Source organism: Microtus ochrogaster, chromosome 10 (assembly GCF_000317375.1).
Source record: "Microtus ochrogaster isolate Prairie Vole_2 chromosome 10, MicOch1.0, whole genome shotgun sequence".
In the NCBI taxonomy this organism is placed as follows: domain Eukaryota; kingdom Metazoa; phylum Chordata; class Mammalia; order Rodentia; family Cricetidae; genus Microtus; species Microtus ochrogaster.
In genome coordinates, this window is record NC_022016.1 from 82,810,784 (window position 1) to 82,818,620 (window position 7,837).

The following is a 7,837-nucleotide window of genomic DNA, read 5'->3' on the forward strand; positions in this document are numbered from 1 at the left end:
ACTGGCCCTTCCTTTCACTTCTGCTTTTTGAGTAAAACCTCTAGAGTTTGGCTAAACCAGTGTGTCTGTCCCCTGAAACTGCGGGCTCAGTATGGGACCCGGAGGAAACAGCCCTCAGTGTGTTTTCACCGCTCAGGTTTCCACCAGTCATGTTCTCCCAGAGTGACTAGAGAGGTTATTTCTGTCTGGAGCACAAGGACCCAAGCAGCTGTCACCAGCCCAGTATACTTAACGTTAGCTAATGGGCGACAGATGGGACCCTAGAGACTTAGCAGAGTGGTCCCCGGGACGAGGTCTACAGTCGAGTGCCCCTAGTGGAGAGTCAGTGATTGCCCAAGGAACCATGCCCAAACTATTATTATTATCATCTTTACTATTACTATTATTATTGGTGCTGGAGACCAAGCTGAATGCAAGAACTCTAATGCTGAGCTATGTCCTGGCCCCAAGGAACACTTTTTGAGGAGAAATTTTTATTTTGTCTTTTTAAGGAACCCTGAGTGGCCCAGAGAGGTACGCTCATCACTATGGGGAAAGCAGGGCAGGGTAAGTCTCCGCAGGCGGGTCTGGGCCCAGCAGTCTGCCCGCAGCCTGACCACTGCCCGCTCCTGCGTTCAACACGTGTGCAGTTGCCAGGGCGCTGAGCAGGCCAAGTGGCCAAAACCCAGAGCAAAGTCCCACCAGGCCCGCAGATTTTCGTCCTTGTCAGACATGTTCTTTGATCTATTGCTGAGGCTCAAGTCCACTCTCCTTCCCCTTCAGCAGTTTATTCGGTGCCCACTATGAGTCCAGGAATGTAGATCCTCTCAGGTGGCGACGGAGTGGGGGGGGGATATCTCCCTTCAGCAAAACTTCACTGTTTCTTCCCACACAACTCCAACACAAGGGTCTCCAACTAAGGCGTGGCAGGACCAGAGCTTTCCGTGTTTGAAAAAAACACAGAGTTTGAAAAAGACACCCCTCCCCCCGCCAAAAAAAAATGTACGAAAATTGAGGATGGTTGGCGGTGTTACTTACTTGGGGAGTAAGAAGTGGGGGTATAGAAACTAAAAGAAAGATCAAGTTTGCCGTCTGGGACATGCAGAGGCCCGAGACCGGCTTCTTAGCCTTAGCACCCCCCCCCCCCTTATTTCGCTTTTCTCTGTCCGCTTTGCGGTAAGAAGGGATCTGAAAGCTGAGGGTTCAATCCCTGCCTTGACTTCCCCAACAGGGCACGCACAGGCCTGTGTTCAGACCCCGAGAGAATATCCAGCGGGTATCTAGTTCCTGCGCAGTCGCAGTTCTGCGTAACCAACGCTCATCCTCAGTCCCAAGGGCTCGCGGCGGAGGCCAAGCTGAGCCTGGGAAGAGAGGAGCGCAGCTGCGGGACCCTGTGTCCCCCGGATGGAGCCGCACTTCTGTCTCGCCCTCTTCATTCTGAACCGTCCTTCTCGCCACAAATGCAACCTACCTGCAGCACAGAACCCACGGCCATTGCCCCAAGGCCACTTCTAGCTACTCCCGGAGGCCATTCTATAGTCCTGTCCTTCGTGTCCCCTGAAGACCTGTCCTGAGTGTCAGGATCCAGCAATGCCACAGTTAACAGTCTCTAGGGGTGGAAGGAGGGCAGTGGGCACTCTTGGGAACACAGCACCCTAGATGCTTCTGGCTGGGGAGTGTGTGGATCTTCACAGTTCTCAGATTGCCCCTCTTATTGTCTCTCCCCCCCACCCCACTTCCATGATCAGTGGCGGATGGAGCCTTCCCTGGCCATCCTGCCCTTGCTTCTGTCTCCAAAATGTTCTAAAAGATTTATTTCATTTTATGTATGTGAATGTTTTGCCTTCATGTATGTGTGTGTACCACGTGTGTGCTTGGTGCCTGCTCAGGTCAGAAGAGGGAGACAGATCCCCTGGAACTAGGTTCCAGAAGGTTAGGAGCCACCCTGTGGGTGCTGGGAACCAAACCTGGCTCTTCCTCAAGAAGAGCAAGTGCTCTTAACTGCTGAGCCACCTCCCCGCCCCTCAAGTTGCTTCTAAATGGGGCAAGAACTTTGCCAAGAGTTCTGGGATGAAGCTGCAGGTCTGGGATCTCAATTCCAAAATCATGATTAGTAAGACGACCCAGAAACTGCCAGAACACAGTTGTAGAGTAGGTCTTGCCTGGTGTGGTCACAGCTGTAACCCCAGGACTTGGGAGGTGGAGGCAGGTCATCAGATCAAGGTCATCTTTGGATAGACAGCTGTGTAAGACCAGATCTTGTAACATGAGGGGCTGGCTGCTTGTTTGTTGGGGTTTTTGTTCCGCCCAGTACCCCACAACTCTTTAGCCTCAAAGAAAATCACACATAGGTCTCCATAAATTATAAGCTGATTGGCCCATTAGCTCTAGCCTCTCACTGGCTAACTTTCACATCTTGATTAACCCATTTTTCTGATCTATGTTAGCTATGTGGCTCAGTACCTTTTTCAGTGGTTACAGATCACATCCTGCTGCTTCGGTGGTCTGGGCAGGAGAGGGGGGGGGGAGGAATCAACTTCCTCCTTCCCAGAATTCTCTTGTTCTCCTAGTATCATTTCTACTTCCTGTCTGGTTTTCCCGCCTATATTTCCTACCTGGCCAATCAGTGTTTATTTAAAACAAGATTGACAGAATACAGACAATTCTCCCACACCAAGATCTAAAACAAAAAGGAAGCAAGAAAGGAAAGGAAGGAGCAGTTCAGGGGTGGAGAAGGAAAACTTAGAATTTTGGAGCTACTTTTCCTGGGCTGTGAGTTTACGTACGATTTTCCTTTAAGTCAGTGTTGGTGTTTACTGGGCCTTTTGTTACAGCAGAGAGGAGAGGTAATGTGTACAAACAATATGCTTGGCTCTTGGGGCTTGGACTCTCACTGGGGAAACAGAATGCCCTACTTTACTTCCTAGTGCTGTGATAAAGACCACAACCAAAAGCAACTTAGGAAGGAAAGGGGTTATTTCATCTTACACCTCCTGAAACCAGTGCCCTTGAGGGAAGCCAAGGCAGAGACTCAAGGTGAAAAGTAGAAAAGGAACCGAGCAGAGACCATGGAAGAGCATGATTGGTTACTGTCTGGTCTCCATGGCTAGCTTCTTTTATCCATCCCAGGACCACCGCCCCAAAGGTGGCACTACCTATAATGGGCTGGGCCCTCCCAGCATCAATCACTATTCAAGAAAATGCCCCAGAGATTTGCCCACAAGCCATGAAGGCGGTCTCTCATTTGAGGCCACTCTTCCCAAGTCAACTGACAAGAAACAAAGCAGCGTACTGAGTATAGTCACGTACTGAGCATAGTCACATATTGAGTATAGTCACGTCAACACGTTGAGCAACTCAGGGCTGTTAATGGCCCTTGGCAGGGGTGGGGAAGTCGGGGTAGGAGTTGAGCTGGAAGTAGGGGAAGGTGAAGAGTTCTCTGGTGGCGGTGGGCACTGGAAAGGGGACAGTATGTACTAAGCTATTGGTAACACACTAAGCGTGTGTGTCGCAAAGAAGGAATTGCAAAATCAAGTTGTCTGAAGTGCAAAAAAGGGAACAGGAGGAGACTGGCAAGATGGGCAGGCAGACAACCGGTGGGGCTTGTAGCCTTGCTTTCTGGACCTTTTTGTTTTGTTTTGTGTTTGTGTTTGTTTTTAAGACAGGGTCTCTCTACACAGCCCTGACTCTCCAGAATCTATGTAGATGAGGCTGGCCTCAAACTAACAGAGATCCAGCTGCCTTTGCCTCCTGAGTTCAGGAGCTTGCTTCTGGATAGGAACATAGGGAAGGAATTAAGAATTTGGAGAAGCTGGGAGTCCTGGTTTCCTTTCTGTTGCTGTGTTAAAAACTCCAGACCAAATGCAACTTGGGGGAGGAAGGATTTATTTGGCTTACACTTCCGGGTCACAGTACATCATGAGGGGAGATCAGGGCAGGCGCTCAGTCAGTAGTCAGCCACATCATAGTCATGGTCAAAAGCAGAAAGAAACAAGCGCACTGAAGCTGTCTACTGCTCTCAGGTAGCCTTTTCTTGTTCGGTATATATAGTGCAGGAGCTCCTGCCTAGGGAGTGCCCACAATGGACTGGGACTTGTCAATCAACAATCAAGACAGTCCCCTAAAGGCATGCCCACAGGCCTGATCTGAGCACTTCTTTAGCCGAGGCTCTTGCCTCAGATGATTCTACGTTGACACAGTTGACATTTAAAACTACCCATCACACTGGGCTTTGTAACAAATATCCATATGTATGTTATATATCTATCTCTATCTATCTATCTATCTATCTATCTATCTATCTATCTATCTATCTATCTATCTATCTATCTATCTATCTATCCCAAGACTGGGAATGCTGAGGTGGGAAGATCTGAGTAGCAGCCAGTCTGAACTTTATCCTGAGACTTGGTCTCCAAGAGGAACATTTGGGAAAGGAACGGGCATGAAATTCAGATGCCCACCATGAAGAAGGCCCTGGGTTCCCCTGCAGCACTGCAAAGTGGAAAGAAAACATTTAATAAAATAATTCAACATGTGATCTTGAGTGGAGGTTGTTCTTTTGAAAAAAAAACTTAATTTTTATTTAACTTTTATGCCTGCATGTATGTATGTGCACCACGTCCATGCCTGGTGCCTGAAGGAGCCAAGAAGAGGACATCAGACCCTTCAGACAGGAGTTAAAGGTGGTTGTGAGCCACCATGTGGGTGCTGGGAACTGGCCCCGAGTCCTTTGGAGTCATACCTCCAGTCCCTTGGTGGTTGGTTACTGCATGCCACCCAGGTTGGCCTAAAACACCATATGTAGTGAAGACGACCTTAAACTCCTGGTCCCCCTGCCTCCACCACAGAGTGCTGGGATTACCTGTCTCAACTAACTGGAGGAGGTGGGAAGAGACGCGATCAGGTTTGGTTTTATTTTCCATGCCTGTGAAGGTAGCCACAGCTCTTACCACTGTGCCACACTGCCCCCCTGCAAATTTTTTTTTAAATTTTTTAAAAAATATTTTTATTTATTATATATACAGTGTTCTGTCTTCATATATGCCTACTCGCCAGAGAGGGTACCAGATCTCATTACAGATGGTTGTGAGCCACCATGTGGTTGCTGGGAATTGAACTCAGGACCTCAGGAAGAGCAGTCAGTACCCTTAACCTCTGAGCCATCTCTCCAGCCCCCCACCCCTGCAAATTTTAAAGCCAGAGGTATAGTCTTCCCCTGGCAGTGGGTGATCTGAGGACCCCAGCATGCCGCTGGATGCCGCTGGAGGTTTCCCGGCTCCTACCTTATCACAATTGCAATCTCTTTTGCTTACATTCAAATTATATATAGCATTCTAGTGAGCACGAACATCTCTCCTTTAGTCTTTCCATGTCAAGGGGCGGCATGGCAGGTTATTCATGTACACACAGCGTTGTGGAAAGCCCTGGATACAAACTGAGGTGGGTGGGCATGCGCGGGGGGGGGTTGCTCTGAGGCAAGGATGGGCAGCCGTTGGTGGGTCAGGCAGCCGTCACGATAAGGAGAGGATAGTGACGAGGTCCAATCAAGCACACTTGCTCTTCAGCAGTGCTGTTGGGTCGCACCTTGTCTAGAGAGGGGTTGACACAAGATGTCTAAAGTCCAAGGCATCTCCTCACTTGTGCCCTGCCCCATCTCTACCCAGCAGGGGTGTGTCCCCTGGCCAGGAGAACCCAAGGCCAAAACGCTGAGCAGTGAGGGAGGAGAAAGGCCGGAACAGGAGTCTGGTCTAAACACTCAGCACCTGTCCACGCGTCTGACCAATGTCTCAGAAGCAGGGAGGCTGCTGTCCACGCTCTGACTCAGCCCCTGGAGGGGAAGTTCCCAAGTCACGATCAGCTTGCTCTGTTCTTTTTCTACCAAGAACAGAATTTGACCTCATCTATCCCAGAGTTCAGTGGACAGTATAGAAGGGTGCGTTCCTCAGAACCACGGGCCTGGGGCATGACAGCCATGTTGTCATTGTTCCTCAGCAACCAGCATGTTTTCTGATGATTAAGCACAGCCTCTTTGTTATAGATAACTGTTTAAGATTTACTATTTTTAGTTTTATTTGTGTGTGCTTGTGCACTCGTCATGTGTGTGCAGGTGCCCTTGGATGCCGGAGATATCAGCTTCGCTTTGGAGCTGAAGTTACAAATTGTTGAGAGATGCCAGACGTGGGTGTTAGGAACCCAGCTTGGAGTCTCTGGAAGGACAGGAAATACTTTTAACTATGGGACCCATCTTGCTAGCAGTCCCTCCCTCCCAAGGTCATCACTTTTCAACCTGTGGTTAAAAAAAATACATAAGGGTTATATTTATTTACTTACTTTTTTATTTGGATGCGTGTGTGGTGCGCGTGCATGTGTGTACACACGCCTGCAGAGGCCAGAAGACAACCTGAGCTGTCATTCTCAGAAGCACTGCCTACCTCCTTTGAGGGGAAGCATCTCCCTGGGGCCTGGAGCTCACAACTTAGACTAGACAGGCCGGCTAGCCACCCCAGCAATCCTCCTGTCTCCACCTCCCCAGTTTTTTAACAGGAGCTCTGTGGATTGAACTTGGGTACTCGTGCTGGCAAGATGAGTACTTAATGACTCAGCTCTCCCTCTCGCCCTTTAGCCTTCTTATGGCTATGCTGGGGGATAGAACCTAGGACTGCCTTGGGCATGTTTAAGCAAGTGTTCTGTCTCTGGGATATAGCTGCTGTTTTTGGTGTTTTGAGCCAGGGCCTCAGGATGTACCCCAGCCTGGTGTGTTTCCTCAATGTTGGGATAACAGGTGTGTACCACCTCATCCATTTTAAAACACTTTATACATTTTTTTATGCATAAGGGTGTTTTGTCTGCATGTCTATCTGTGTGCCATGTAAGTATATATCTGAGGAGGTCAGAAGAAGAGCCCTGGATCCCCTGGAACTGGAGTTATCGATGGTTGTGAGCTGCCGTGTGCTGGTAATGGAACCAGGGTCCTCTAAAAGAGCAGCCAGTGCTCTAACCCTCTGAGCTGGCAATGTGGCCCCATCTTAGCCCCTTTAGTGGGTTCATCTCAGGGGCGGGGATGCTGCCCAGTGGCAAAGCACTTACTAAGCATTTCATGTTGCCCAGATTCGATCCCCAGCATTTCCAAGCAAGCAGCAAATCACCGTTATTTGCTGTTGGAGAGAGGGTATCTGGGAGGGCCTGGAGGGAGGAAAGGAAGGGGGAAATTGACATAATTCTGTTTCAATAAAAACATATTTTATAAAAGCATAATGCTAAGTAAAAAAGAAAAATCCACCTAGAAGACTGTCACATGATTTAAGTGGGACCTTAGGAGGCGGAGGTAGACACAGTTTGCATCCCTTCAGGGAAGGGATCCTCACAGCACTGCATGAGAGCTTCAGTTAACTACTGTGAGACATTGTGTGCTTCAAGCCGCGGGAGGGCAAGACAGGAAGCGCACACACATCCCCTAGAGTACTTTGATCAGTGAGCACTGCAGCCTACAGCTTTGCCGAGCCGTGCGTCATCCACCAGCACAGGACAGAGCTACAGCCAGATACTTCCCTTTCCCACCTTCACGGCCTGGGGATTGTATTGCGGAAGCCATAGGCATTGTGGGGCTACAGGGCTCCCCCTTGCATCTAGACTATGAGCAACAGCCCACACGCTTAGGGCTCTGGGAGGTGGAAGTTCCCCCAGGCAGCTGAGTCTGTGGGCTATACCAGCGCAGGGGATTGTAGGAAAGGCAGTCTTGTAGCTGAGCAGAGTGATGCACACCTTTAACCCCTTGGGAGGCTGAGGAAGGAGGATCAAACAAGTTCTGGTCCTGTGTGGGTGGACTACAGGATGAGTTCCAGGCCGACCTGGGTAA